Genomic DNA, 15,811 nt, shown 5'->3' with positions numbered 1-15,811 from the left:
CAAACTTATCAAGACCAACATTTTGCGACGTTGGACTTGTCAATATCTTAATCCTACTCAAAGTTATTCAAAGTTTTTCACCCAAAAACTCATGATTTTTATTTTCAATTACTTAAATACAAAAAAAAACATAGTTTTGAAAATTTCACATTATTATATGCTCTTTCAAATGACGCCAATAAACATTGTTTATGTTTGCCCCAGAAAAAATGACAAACAAATGAAAAGAGTGTTTTTTTTTGGGAAGAAATGTCAATAATTTTGAGTAGAGTTGAGTCGCAAAATTATTGTATTAGAAAGTTCTAAAATTCTTTTGCAAGTAGAATTTGAAATATAAAAGTTAGAGCAAAAAACTTTTTTTTTTCATGGTGACCCCAACGCAACTAACGAAAAAGAGCGCTATGTCGGAGCGTATTTCAAAAAATAGAAAAAAAAACTTTGTTCTAAAAAATTGTTTCAAATACTAAAACATTGTTTGAACTACGAACTACGTTTACCTCTATCTGTAAAGATAAGAAAGTTATATTTTATTATTTTATATATTTATTTCATCGACATTTTTGGTCGTCATATTTTTGACAACATAAAAATGAGCGCTCTATAATATGTAACAACTTTGTCAAAGACAGTTTCTGTCTAGAGAATAATTGTCGAGTTCTAAATGCTAATTTCCACTTAAATCCACCTTCTGGACCATTGCGCATTGTTCACAAAAATCACGCCGTTTGTCGGATTCTCTCTTGAGACTTCTATAAAGCAAGGTACTACATTTTTTTCATTTTTCTATAGGATCCATCCAAACTTCCTTCAACTTAAACTTTAACTCCTGCAAATTTGATTGGTTTACCTCTTTTAGCTCAAAATTCTCACTGATGGCCTCGTACCAGTCCAACACGTTTCGAGCGTAGTTGCAGGCGCTAAACCAGACCAAAACAAAGTAGAAACGAAGTGCTACTTTAGAAATGGCAAAGAACGCTCCTGAAGACACTCTTTCTGATATATCACACCGTTTAAATTTTAAAAAGCGTTTACCTTTATCTTTACAAATCACCTGCCAGATCTGAGAATCCCCCGGAAAATTGTACATTTTCTTTATTCGAATATGCTCCGGATCGTCAAATTCAAACTTGACGACGTTATATTCCTGTTCAGGGAGTTGATGGAAGTCGGCCATGACGTACATTCTGTCCAACTTCTATAAATCCAGGTGATGATCTTGCATTATAAACAAACAAAGCTTCACTTTATATCCTAGTGTATTGGTGTAACTACTATACACTGCATGATTTTCATATGTGTGTGTGTGCAAGCGTTGCGCGTAAACAAATGTTTTGTATTTTTCAAGTGTCAAGTTTGTATAAGACCAGTTACATTTTCCGTTGTTTGAGTTGTTTTGATAAATAAATCTGGAGAATGCCGAAGGGAAAAGTGCTCACGGAGGGAGAAAAAGGACAAATCGATACATTTCACCAAGTAAATGTTGGTTTCAGAGAAATTGCTCGTCGGATTGGACGATCCCATCAAGTAGTACTCAATTATTTGGCGAATCCTCGAGGATATGGTAAGAAGAGGAGAGCTCCACGTAAATTGAAGCTCACTGACCGGGATAACCGGGAATAGTTAGAACAGCTTCGAAAAACTCAAAATCACTTATGAAAAAATTATAGGAGGTTGTTTCCAAGATACGACCGCATTGTTGACGTAGAACTACGCTGTTATTTTATATAAGTCGCTTGTTTATACCTTCGAATATTATTCTATAATGCTGTGAAATTTTAGAAACAACTGCTTAGTAGAATAATCTCTGAAATGTTTTTTTCATTTTAGAATCAGTTGACGATAATTGATTGATGATTCATTCTTGCCCTCGCAAAACAATACACTAGCTGATCGTATGTCGCAGTTTATTTCATGTCAATGCATTGAAAAGTTTCCTCGAACGCTATTCCGGTGACTTTTTTCGCAATAAACATAGACTCGGCTACAATCGATTATATACATGCACCATTATTCCACATCTCATAACTACATCAATATATCTTCGGCACCGTATGGAAACAACAACAATGACAACACTTGCAAGTATCAAATATCATGCTATATGTTATTCAGTATTGCCTCAGTGGAATCGCGTAAACATGCATACAAAGCCATTGGTGGCTTGAAACTATTAGGAATATAAACACTTCTCATAATTTTGCGCTATTCTCAAAAGAAACGCTTCTGTTAATATTACTGGCCTCGAAAAAAGTTGCATTACTTTCTCATGCTCGAGAGAAGCACAGCTGTCACCCTTAGTGGAGGAAGTTTTGTTACTGGTAGGCGAAACCTAATCACATATAAAATTCCAGAACGACATTCACTTTCTTGGTGACTAATCAAGCGAAATAAACTCTTTTGTCAATATCAACAACCTTGAAAACAGTAGCATTGCTTCATTATGATCAAGATTAGCGCAAATGCAATCCTAGTTGAAAGCAGATTTGCGACTGGCACGCGAACCCAAAATAAATTTTAACATTTCAGTAAGATATTCAAGATGCTTGGTTTTCCCCAAATATTTTTTGGCGCACAACCTTAACGCCTGCTTCGCCATAACGTCAGTTTAATTCATTGATGCATTCTCAAAGGCACCAACGAAGCCGGAAAACAAACAATGTTAACTGTTTGAAAAAAGACTGAATTATGCCACACCGCTTGTACTCTGCTGTAACACCCATCGATGCGAATTCGTTGATGAGTTTGTCAAGAACGACCGCCTTCACCACCAGCGAGGGGAGCTTGGTTTTGGTTGCTGCCTGGGTTACGACGCTTACATTTTCGATCGACGCGCCGAAGTCGCCTACTTCGCTGTTGTTCGATGCGGTGTCACACTCGCGAAGGCTCGGTTCAGTGCGAGCGCTTTTCACTGCATCAACATCGCGTGCATCATTAGATGACGCTTGCCTCGAAATTTTATTGCTCCACGCATTGTTCGTTTTTTGCAAGGCTCGAGTCTGCCTTCCTCTTCTACTTGCTCATCACACAGCGTCAAATTTATGACGCGGAAAGAAAACACACGATACGAATAACACGAAATAAGAACAGACGATATCCAAGTTGGATTACCACTGGTGGGGTCCAATCTTAGATCGAAGCGCAGCGAAAGCAAAATGAACTGGATTGCTCAACAGTTCGATGCCGAATGAAAGATTGCCTCAGCGAGATCCACTGTTTATACTCGAGGCCAGTATTCCCCTTCGTTTTTCTACTTTTCCTTTGTTCACGGAAACTTGAAACCTACGATTTCCCCTTCGTTGGTCGTCGATAAGTTGCTCGTTATTGACAGCTCTGTTCGGGAAAGCACACAAATGGACAGAACAAATGTATGAGAAAATGGAAACGCTTAAAGTTTTCATGAATTTTAACCAATTACAAACCAGGGGATTCTAATGTATAGCATATTGAACAAATCTTAGGGAATTTCCGATTCGTTTAGTATGTAAATCGCCAAAATCCGTTCGCGGCAAAAATAGCTATTAACGTTAACTTTATTTCATAAAAACGTGACCTGTTTTCTGATTTGGCACCCTTAATGAAAACACACCCTTAAACACAATCTTTGAACTTAAATGTTTCTCGGAAGACAATTCGTCTAGTTTTGTTAAAAAGTCCTTTCATAAGGAGGGCTAAAAAGGTTAAAACTCCTAATCTTACACCATCTCACATCAAAAGACGTCTGAGTTTTGCCAAAACTCACAAGAGCCGACAGTGGGAAATGGTATGTTATCACATTAAGGACCGCACGTTTTGGGGCAAACTTGAACCCTTCATTTTTTCGGTTGCTTTTTGTGCGATTTCTCATTTGTGTGACTGTTTAGGTGCGATATTATTATTTGTGTGATTCAAGACCCGATGTCATAATAAAATCGCACAAAAAGAGTCGCACAAACGAGGAATCATGCGAGAAGGGACCGCACAAAAACAGGTTTGCCTGTACCATAACGAAAAGTTCTTCAATTTTTTTTGTATCCCATCTATTCATTTGTATTAGGCTCATTTAGCAATTCAGCTGTAACAGAGCCAAATTTAGCGTATAAATTTTTCTCACGTTGTATATTACACATTATCCATTTTTAGGCGTAAGAGTATTCATATCTTATCGATACACATTTTTATCTATCACACAGTAGCTATTTAGGCGTAAGAGTATTCCAATTCAATCAATACATAACACATGTCGCCTTTTTCGGCGTAAGAATATTCCTATTGCTCGAATGTTTACAATTGAACACAGCGGATCTGTTATGAGGTTTCCATTGTTGTATTATTAATAGTTCCAATTACCGATGCAGCAGTCCGTAATGTGAACGGTAAGGGACTGGGATTATCGTCATGTGATGATTGTTGCGTGGACGAAGTAACTAGAATAACACACAAAGATGGTCAGTTGAGGGCCCTGAGTTCTAAACTCATGATTGTTCGCTTAGTAGCGGACACGCAACCAATTAGGCTACGAAGACCCCCAGGTTCTTCAATTTAAGATGACATTTTTTTTTACTTTTAACCTAGCTAATTTATCTTCAGCGACGTAAAAAAGTTCAATTTGGATGGTTATGATGGTTTCAACGGAAGGAGCAACAGTAATTTTCAACCTGCAACTTTGATGGACGCCCCTGCATGTTTTGAGCGAGATTCTGTGCAACCGGAAAACTCACTTCCAGGGTTACCATAATAACATTAGTGTTTGTGAACGCAAAAAAATCTTTTTATCTGAGCTTTTTTCTGGGAAAATCTGTATTGGAATCTGTATTAATTTTATAAGTACAAATTTGAAGCCTAATCTTAGCTTTAGTATCATTGATTGGCATATTTGTTATGAATTCGACGATGTTGGTATCCGCGTAAAGCCATTGAGGTGTACGAAAGTTACCACAGATACAAGGGTACAGATGGGCAAACCGTTCATGAACAGTATGAAGGAACAAGTTCGCAAAAAAGAGTGAACGAACGGTCGCTCTTTTTAAAAAACGGTACTTCGCCCCACGAACTGATTGCGAGTGAACGGTTTGTGAGCGAACTGATTCCGAAAGAACTGTTTGCGAGTGAACTGTTTGAGAACGAACTGATTGACAGTCAACTATTTGTGAACGAACTGATTAAGAACGAGTGAACTGATTCAGAACGAACTGTTTGGGAGTGAACTGTATGTGAAAGAACTTTTTGAGAACGAACTGATTGAGAGTGAACTGTTTGTGAACGAACTATTTGCGAGTTAACTATATGGGAAAAAACTGTTTGAGAACGAAGTGTTTACGGGCGAACTGTTTGCGAACGAACGAGTGCAGCTGAACTGATTTGAGCCGGACGGAATGGATAAATATAACGAGGACGCTTATAAGAAAAATAAAACGATATTGTTATTTACGAGCAAAATACATGTAATGCAGGATTTATTTTGTTCATGTATACTCAATTTTGGGTTAAAAATAAAATTTGATTATCAAAGGCGAAGCTATATGTTTTCAATTTCATGTGTTTTTTCACTTTCGTGTAACATTCATATACTTCCTGATTATCAGAAAAAAAAACTGAGGGAAGCTGGGAAGATTCATAAATTAGGTAAACATATAATCTTCTAGTGAGGGCAAGTTGAGAAAAATGTTTTTCCGTTCCGATTTCAATCCATTGTTTGGCCTAATGCGTGTACGTTTTATCGTGATTGTTAGCGAAAATGCTGGATTTTGGACTCTGAATGAACCGTTATGAAACATGATCTTACATGAATCCTGTGTTTCGTCCTAACAGAAAATATGAGAAATTGCACATATTTTGTGCGCATCAAATTATTACATATATTATTGTCGGCCGATAAACGTATTTTCACATACAGTTTGCTACTTTTAAAGAAGCACCTTATCTTTCTCCACCAAATTTCGTAAATATAAATCCTACACTATTCAAGAGATCTATCCAATCCAACGATATCAATGAATTGCTGTCTATTGATGTTGGATTCCAGTTAATAAAGTCTGCTTCATTTAATATTGGAACAAATTCTTTTGCTCATTGTGGCGCTCCTAGTGGACGGATTTGAAAACTTTTTTCACCCACGTGTCGGGAAATTCATTACCTTTCACCATGTATTTATGTCATAACACCAAACGATAGCATTTTGTAAACAACCGCCATGGAAGCCGAACGGAGAGATAAAATTGTGCACAGTTTTCTTGAAAATCCATTGTTGTCGGCATCTAAGCTAGCTAAACAGCTTAAAATGCCCAGAAATACCGTATGGCCTTTATCAAGCAGTACAAGGAAACATTGACGACGGCTCGGAAGCCGCATTCTAAGCGTCGGAGTGGAACTGTCGACCGGAAACTGCGTGGGAAAGTCATCAAGGCCGTCAAGAGGAATCCCAATCTTTCAGACCGCGATTTGGCCAATAAGTTCCAGGCCGCTCACAGTACGGTGCGACGAATTCGTCTCCGGGAAGGAATAAGGTCATTCCGAGCCAGCAAACAGCCAAATCGGACGCTGAAGCAGAACAATGTGGCCAGAATCCGTGCTCGAAAGCTGTACGACCAGTGCTGACCAAGTTCGACGGATGTATTCTGATGGACGATGAGACCTACGTGAAGGCGGACTTTGGGCAAATCCCAGGTCAAAAATTTTATTTGGCGACGGCTCGGGGGGATGTACCTGCAAAATTTAAGTTCGTGTTTGCGGATAAATTCGCCCGCAAGTACATGATTTGGCAGGGGATATGCAGTTGTGGACAGAAAACCAAAGTCTTTCTCACTGACAAGACAATGACATCAGAAGTCTACAAAAAAGAGTGCCTACAGAAACGGATTCTGCCGTTTATTCGTGCCCACGACCGTCCAGTAATGTTTTATCCGGACCTCGCAAGCTGCCATTACAGCAAAACGGTTATGGAATGGTACGCAACGAACGGGGTCAGCGTAATACCGAAGGACCTCAACCCCCCAAACTGCCCCCAGTTCCGGCCGATAGAGAAATACTGGGCAATCACGAAGCGGAGGCTTAAGGCAAAGGGAAAACTTGTTAGGAACATGACTCAAATGAAGAACTGGTGGAATCAAATCGCCAAAACGGTGGACGAAAAGGGTGTGCGCCGCCTAATGTGCCGTATTACGGGAAAAGTACGATAATTTCTTCGAAACAGCAATGAATAATTTTTTTAATTTTTTGACGTAGGACTACGTCTAACCGGAAGATATAGGGGGTGAAATGGAAATCTAGGCACTGAACAAGTAGGAAAAAATGCAAGATTTGGAACGCTTATAACTCGAGCATTTCTCAATAGATCGCAAATGTTTTTGCATCAATTGATAGGAAATATATCTACGCATCTATCATAACGAATAACATTTCATTTTTCTGGAGATACATAATTGAATAATTGTGAAATATCAAGCATTGTCAAAATACACTATGTGCCCATTTTTGATTGGTCCATTTTGTGCTCCTCAAATCGTACCGACCAAAACGGGCAACCAGAGCAGCAGCGAAATAGAATGAAGCACGATTGGAAAGGAAGAAGAAAAAAATGAACGAAACATTGGTCGCAGTCTCACACATGCGTAATTCTCGAGCCAGCCAGTCAGCTTAAAAATCCCCGCTCCGCTGCCGTAACGATCATTCTCAACCAAACCGTACACCACATCGGTTCACATCACAACACATCAACAAACCTACCCAAGCAGCCATGTCTGGACATGGTAAAGGAGGAAAAGTGAAGGGAAAGGCAAAATCCCGCTCGAACCGTGTTGATCTGGAGTTCCCTGCAAGGGTAGCTAGGCCGAGCGCGTTAGTACCAGTGCAGTAGTCCACCTAGCCGGCGTTATATAGTTTCGGCCGCCGAAGTGATCGAGTTAGCTGGCAAAGCTGCTCGCGACAATAAGAAAACTCGCATTCGGAACAGAACACATTCGGTTCGGTGGACATCAAGACAACAGGCAGTTGCAGCGAGTGGCGAGTGGCAAACGCAATCGCAAAACGGCATCAGGTAGCAGAAGAAAAAAGTTTGTTCTTTATACAAACTGCTTTGGTGGCAAATCCAGAACATGGCGGCATCGAGGGCGTTCGAAATGGTTTTTTTCAAAACCACGAGTACTAACTTTTCTAAATTGGAACCATTCCATAAAACAAGGTGCTTTTCAGGGCCATTAAACCTTCCAAAAAAGAGTTTAGGAAATACAGTTCAATGCTTTCTAAAACAATATCCAAAATAATAATAAAACACAAATTGATTTTTTCATAATTTGTTTGCCAGGATATGATGAGTATGTGAATTTGGCAGTTGTTCTGAGCTTATTGATTTTCACCAATTCTTAAATTGCTTCTAGATTGAAAGTACAGTAATTTACACTTATCTCGACATTTAACTAATTGGACGGACATGTAATGCGACATATTTAGTTGGACATTTTTGTAAACATAGAGTTCGGGGTCCAAATTATGACCCAGCATTGAAAGTTGACACTGTACCACTGTCATCGCAAATGTTCAATTACAGGTTAAAATTACCTCCAATCCGATACTGAGTGGTGGTAATGCGACGTGCCATTGAATGTAATTTACTGTAAAATATGTCACAAGCTGGATGGGAAGAAATTTTCCAACTGTGAAAGCTGTGACGAGTGGCAAATGCAATCGCTAAACAGCAAGGTTTAGCCGAACAAGATGGGGATATCGAGTGATAACAAAACAATAAACTTTTTAGATTGAAGATAATTTTGTGATCCTGAAAAGGACCCTTTTTAGCCTGCATGTGAATCCAACGAGCGAACAAATCGTAATGAATGTATTTTCTTCTACTTCTTCTTTTTGGCTTTAAGAGGGTTTAAACTTTTCAGTTCATTCGCCTCTATGAATGTATTTTTTTGTCATCGCTCCCTTTTAACGCTCATTCGTTCGTCTCGTTGGACTCGCCCCTCTGGCTGAGTCTGCCGATTTGTCTCTATCCTGTGAGTGTGTACCGCTAGAGTATAAAACACGCGGACCCCAAAAAAATATCTTATTTTCTTTCAAACCGTAAACCCGTGTGGTTGTACGGCATCGGCATCGTGGACGTAACAAAGGAGGACAAGTTAAGGGAAAGGCAAAGTCTCACTCGAACCGTGCAGGTCTCCAGTTCCCTGTTGGTCGCGTTCACTGATTGCTCCGCAAGGGTAACTAGGCCGAACGGATTGGTGCCGGAGCACCAGTATACCTAACAGCGATTATAGAGTTTCGGCCGTCGGAGTGCTCGAGTTGGCTTGCAAAGCTGCTCACGACAATCAGAAAACCCGCATCAAGAACAGAGCAGCTTCGGTTCGGCGCTCATCAAGGCAACAATTAGTTTCAGTGAGTGGCAAAGTGTTTCTCCGGCACGTCGCATCAAATGTAATTTACTGAACAACATGTCACAAGCTGGATGGGAAGAAATTTTCCAACTGTGAAAGCTGTGGCGAGTGGCAAACGCAATAGCTAAACAGGAAGGTTGAACCGAACAAGATGGGAATATCGAGTGATAACAAAAACACAACACCAAAGGTTCTTTTCAGAACCATCAACATATTCATAAAGAGTAAACAGTAAACTAATCCATTTTTCAGGTAGATAGGTAGGTATTCACGTAGGAGAAGAAAATAAAACAATATATTTAAAATATATATTTAACAGAAGCTGTCCCCTTTGTATAGTCCTACGTCACTCCGGTTATGTCCCCGACATTACCCACCCGTCTTTTTTTATGAAAGAGTAAAGAAAATGCCACATTTGTATGAAAAACAAATTATGAATTCGTTAATAAATGACTGAACTACACGCAATTGTTTGTGTTCCAATATTAAATGAAGCAGACTTTATTCTATGTTGTTTTTAATACCGTCGAATGAAAGAGCGAAAGAACGGTTAAAAAGAACTAGTTCTCTTACATGAACGGTTAGTGACTGAAACGTTCATCAAAATGAACTATTTTGCCCATCTCTATGCCAGGGTATGCTTGATAACATTAAACTACGTAAGTAGCTTGGCTATTACTATTACAATAACAAAACAATGCAGAAAAAGAAGAGACCTCTCAACGGTTGAAAAATGGTCATAAAGTTTCTTTGAATACGCTTAGAATACGAACAGGATCTGATTTTATTTAAATTTAGATTCATCCTGCTTTCTCCTAGTTCAGTAGTTTTTGTTTTAACAGCTTCCATACCGATGTAGTTAAACCTCTTCTGATTGCGTTTAACGAAGGATGCCAGTAAGAGAAATCTTGAGTATCATTTTCGTGACGCGACGAAAATGATACTCCCGAAAGCCTAATTCTACGTCAAAACGTATCGATGATTCTATTGGTATTTTCAATCCTTGAAACAAGAACTTTCCAATCAACATGGTTTTCCATTAACGCACTTTTGAAATTCACATTCATTATGCTGTAGTAGGGAAAAGATTTTACAGTTTTACATATTTATTGTTAAGCTAGCCGATGACACCGACTTTTGCATCATTTTGCCTTATACATAACATGAGAAAGCAAGACTTCACGCTACATATGAATGTCAAAGTGACTCTCATTCAGACTGATTAGAATCCTGCTCACATTCTTCAAAATGAATAGTAAGGGTAACATACGTTTTCTGGAATCCTCTCTCCTATCGTTTTTGCGTAGATATCGTCGCAAAAAATTCATATTCCCGGCCAGCAAGGCAACTAAGCAATGTAAGCAATGAAACTGAGTAACAAAGTCCTTCCAATTTAACGAATGTACAGTGGTGCCGTGGTTATCTTACCAAAATGGAGATATGATTTTTTTTTATTTTTGAAATTTCAATACTTTGTGAAATCGTAACTATACCGGAGAAGTAAAATAAAAAAATGAAATCTATATGCGTTTCTACACGAAAAACTATGTATAACGTTTTATCCAACATCCGAACTAGCGTTGCCTGAAAACATTTCATCTTCGGCAAAAACAATGCCTTTTCGTGTCCTGTAGCGTCAAATGAGCAAATAAAATCAGACATCTCTTTCTATTTTCTTTCTTCATCTCTTTTGGTATTGCACCCAAAAAAAGACGGGTGGGTAATGTCGGGGACATAACCGGAGTGACGTAGGACTATACAAAGGGGACAGCTTTTGTTAAATATATATTTTAAATATATTGTTTTATTTTCTTCTCCTACGTGAATACCTACCTATCTACCTGAACAATGGATTAGTTTACTGTTTACTCTTTATGAATATGTTGATGGTTCTGAAAAGAACCTTTGGTGTTGTGTTTTTGTTTTCACTCGATATTCCCATCTTGTTCGGTTAAACCTTCCTGTTTAGCTATTGCGTTTGCCACTCGCCACAGCTTTCACAGTTGGAAAATTTCTTTCCATCCAGCTTGTGACATGTTGTTCAGTAAATTACATTTAATGCGACGTGCCGGTGAAACACTTTGCCACTCACTGAAACTAATTGTTGCCTTGATGAGCGCCGAACCGAAGCTGCTCTGTTCTTGATGCGTGTTTTCTGATTGTCGTGAGCAGCTTTGCAAGCCAACTCGAGCACTCCGACGGCCGAAACTCTATAATCGCTGTTAGGTTTACTGGTGCTCCGGCACCAATCCGTTCGGCCTAGTTACCCTTGCGGAGCAATCAGTGAATGCGACCAACAGGGAACTGGAGACCTGCACGGTTCGAGTGAGACTTTCCCTTTCCCTTAACTTGTCCTCCTTTGTTACCTCCACGATGCCGATGCCGTACAACCACACGGGTTTACGGCTTGAAAGAAAATAAGATATTTTTTTGGGGTCCGCGTGTTTTATACTCTAGCGGTACACACTCACAGGATAGAGAAAAATCGGCAGACTCAGCCAGAGGGGCGAGTCCAACGAGACGAACGAATGAGCGTTAAAAGGGAGCGATGGCAAAAAATTACATTCATTACGATTTGTTCGCTCGTTGGATTCACATGCAGGCTAAAAAGGGTCCTTTTCAGGATCACAAAATTATCTTCAATCTAAAGAGTTTATTGTTTTGTTATCACTCGATATTCCCATCTTGTTCGGCTAAACCTTCCTGTTTAGCGATTTGTTGCCACTTGCCACAGCTTTCACAGTTGGAAAATTTCTTCTCATCCAGCTTTGTGACATGTTGTACAGTAAATTACATTCAATGCGACGTGCCGAAGCGCCACTCAGTGTTGCATTGGAGGCGATTTTAACCTGTAATTGAACATTTGCGATGACAGTGGTACAGTGTCGACTTTCAATGTGGGGTCATAATTTGGATCTCTATGTTTACAAAAATGTCCAACTAAATAAGTCGCATTACATGTCCGTCCAATTAGCTAAATGTCGAACTAATTGTAAATTACTGTACTTTCAATCTGGAAACAATTTAAGAATTGGTGAAAATTGAATAATCAGGAAAGTTCCCAACTATCAATAAGCTCAGAACAACTATTCACATACTCGTCAGATCCTGGCAAACAAATGATGAAAAAATCAATTTGTGTTTTATTATTATTTTGGATAATGTTTTAGAAAGCATTGAACTGTATTTCCTAAACTCTTTTTTGGAAGGTTTAATGGCCCTGAAAAGCGCCTTGTTTTATGGAATGGTTCCAATTTAGAAAACTTTTTGAAAAAAACCATTTCGAACGTCCTCGATGCCGCCTTGTTCTGGATTTGCCACCAAAGCAGATTGTGTAAAGAACAAACTTTTTTCTTCTGCTACCTGCTGCCGTTTTGCGATTGCGTTTGCCACTCGCCACTCGCTGCAACTGCCTGTTGTCTTGTTGTCCACCGAACCGAATGTGTTCTGTTCCGAATGCGGGTTTTCTTATTATCGCGAGCAGCTTTGCCAGCTAACTCGATAACATCGGCGGCCGAAACTATATGTCGCCTGCTAGGTGGACTGGTGCACTGGTACTAACGCGCTCGGCCTAGCTACCCTTGCGGGGAACTCCAGATCACACGGTTCGAGCGGGATTTTGCCTTTCCCTTCACTTTTCCTCCTTTACCATGTCCAGACATGGCTGCTTGGGTTGGTTTGTTGATGTGTTGTGATGCGATCCGATGTGGTGTACGGTTTGAATGAGAATGATCGTTACGGCAGCGGAGCGGGGATTTTTAAGCTGACTGGCTGGCTCGAGAATTACGCATGTGTGAGACTGCGACCAATGTTTCGTTAATTTTTTTCTTTTTCCTTTCCAATCGTGCTTCATTCTATTTCGCTACTGCTCTGGTTGCCCGTTTTGGTCGGTACGATTTGAGGAGCACAAAATGGACCAATCAAAAATGGGCACATAGTGCATTTTGACAATGCTTGATATTTCACAATTATTCAATTATTTATCTCAAGAAAAATGAAATGTTATTCGTTATGATAGATGCGTAGATATATTTCCTATCAATTGATGCAAAAACCTTTGCGATTTATTGAGAAATGCTCGAGTTATAAGCGTTCCAAATCTTGCATTTTTTCCTACTTGTTCAGTGCCTAGATTTCCATTTCACCCCCTATATCTTCCGGTTAGACGTAGTCCTACGTCAAAAAGTCAACGGGAATCGTACCAAGGCCGGCTATAATGCAAGGCTGTTTTACATAACCACGCTATCCACATAGACATTTGTGCTGTTGCAAAAATACGTGACAATATTGCACCTCGTTATGAAATGAAGTTGGAAAGTGTTTTCTATAAATAAAAAAGAACGAGTTTCGCTCGCTCATCTTGATCTTATATTGCTTATATTGCTATATATTATACAAATGCTATACCAGTATTTGAGTGTCATGACATTTTCTGTGCTCCCGTGGCCGAGTGGTTAGCGTCATAACTAACATGCCGGGGGTTCGGGTTCAATTCCCGTTCTGGTCGGGAGAATTTTTCGTCAAAGAAATTTCCTCCGACTTGCACTGTGATCACGCGTATTCTAGAGCTTGCCACTCAGAATGCATTCAAGGCGTGTTATTTGGCATAGAAATCTCAACTAAGTACTAATAAAAATGACGCAAGTAATACTACGTTGAGACGGCGAAGTTCCTCTAGGAACGTTAGTGCCATTGAAGAAGAAGAAGAAGAAGACATTTTCTGTTATTTTCAGGCTCATTTAAATCGGAATGACAAAACATGTACTACAAATTAATTTTGGGTGTATGATCGCAATACTTTTTACAATGTACAATATCACCCTGATGTCGTCTATAGACAACGCTCATAGCGAAACTATAAAAAAAAAGGTTAAATATTGATTTAGTTAAACTTAACCCGGCACAATATCTATAAATTATTTAATGTTAGTAACAACATCAGCTATTTTCCTACCGAACTTTTCGATGGACAGTTCAGAACAAATTGGTTGGCCACCTAGATTCTTTGACACCATTCCTCTAGACTTCCCTTTATGGTTCTGTACAGTTCAAATTTTACATGAATGAGTCAGACTCGAGTGCTTGATACGAGCTGAAGCTCGCGATATTTTCGAGTGCGGAAAAGAAACTTGGGATTCCAAAACAGACCATGTTAGTAGCATTTATGATGAAAATTCAGTTAATCTCTGTATGCAAATAAGAGTTATCACTACACACAAATTTTATAACTTTTTTGTCAAATGCTACTAAAACACTGAAAAATTGGTTTTGGCGGGAGCTAGTGGATTCATTACAGATGCGAATAATATCCAAGCAAACCATAACGTCATCTTTCTTTTCTGGTTCCACCGACAATTTTGAACTGATCATCTGAAATTTGAAATTTCCGTTCCATTCCCGCAAATTTAGACCTAACGCTCTCTCAACAGAACTATTTCGACGCTAAAACAATAAAATTTTATTTAACATATTTAAAACCATAAAATATTTAATAATTTGAGCAACAAATTATGTCTAAAGAATGTGAAGGAAAAAACACGATGATGAATAATTAATTCACTTTTCTAGCTTATAGCGAACTATATCATAAAACCAGGGGTGAAATGGGGAAATCATAAAACAATGAGTGAAATGATTGTTCGTTTCGACCACTTTGACTTAGCTTTGTTTACGAACCCAAAAATTTTACATTTCTCTACGAGACAAATTTCGCTCTAAATCTAGTGCACTGAAGATACATAATACATAAATACATAATACTAAAACCAATCCGGTTTGTGTTCAAATTTTCTCGAAACGTGTTACTCGTTTCGAAATGCGCAAAGCCACCCCAGGTCTTTCATTCTTTTTTTTTTCTACCGACGATTGAACTGATACAAAAATACTTAAAAAAGACTGCCGAAACCCGGGATTGAACCGGGGACATTTAGATCTTCAGTCTAACGCTCTCCCAACTGAGCTATTTCGGCACTGGTTCAAAGAAGACTGAAAATATGATTTTGGAGGTTCCCGGAATAAATCGCCACAGAAAACGACTGCAACAGAAACCACCGCTTATAAAATGTGTAGTAGGCTATAAATATTGTGGCGCGGTATTGTATTTCAAAACAAGAATTAACCGGGCAAACGTATCGCCCCAGGCAAACGTAACGCCCCGGGCAGACGTATACCGTCCGACGCTCGCTAGAGCTCGGTCGGACATTGCTAAAGGATCGTATCCTATGTTTCAAACTAACCGGGCAATCAGTGGATCCCAGGTTTGCGTGCGAGACACCGCCGCTTCCGACGGCGGGTCGGCGGTGGACTCGGATTGCGTCATCTTGGCGGCATGGGCCGCCTCGATTCCTTATCCTCGCCAAATGGGGACTTCGTCCCCATTACATTGTCCTCAGAATAAATTTCGAAAAACGAGAACAAGAGAATAAATTTATAATAGAAATGTGAGGCACATGATGTTTTTC

General features: G+C 39.3%; 1 protein-coding gene and 1 non-coding gene across 2 annotated transcripts in view; one reads left to right on the top strand and one right to left on the bottom strand.

The window, feature by feature from the left end:
* Window positions 1–15,811, top strand: part of LOC129776333 (NADPH oxidase 5) — a 232,572-nt gene that overhangs the window by 18,062 nt on the left and 198,699 nt on the right. The window lies entirely within an intron of this gene.
* Window positions 15,247–15,319, bottom strand: Trnaf-gaa (transfer RNA phenylalanine (anticodon GAA)). The gene has a single exon. It is a non-coding gene; the product is annotated as a tRNA-Phe (tRNA).

Source organism: Toxorhynchites rutilus, chromosome 3 (genome assembly GCF_029784135.1).
Source record: "Toxorhynchites rutilus septentrionalis strain SRP chromosome 3, ASM2978413v1, whole genome shotgun sequence".
NCBI lineage: Eukaryota > Metazoa > Arthropoda > Insecta > Diptera > Culicidae > Toxorhynchites > Toxorhynchites rutilus.
Note: the sequence above shows the minus strand (reverse complement) of the source record. Positions and strands in the feature narration are given on the sequence as shown.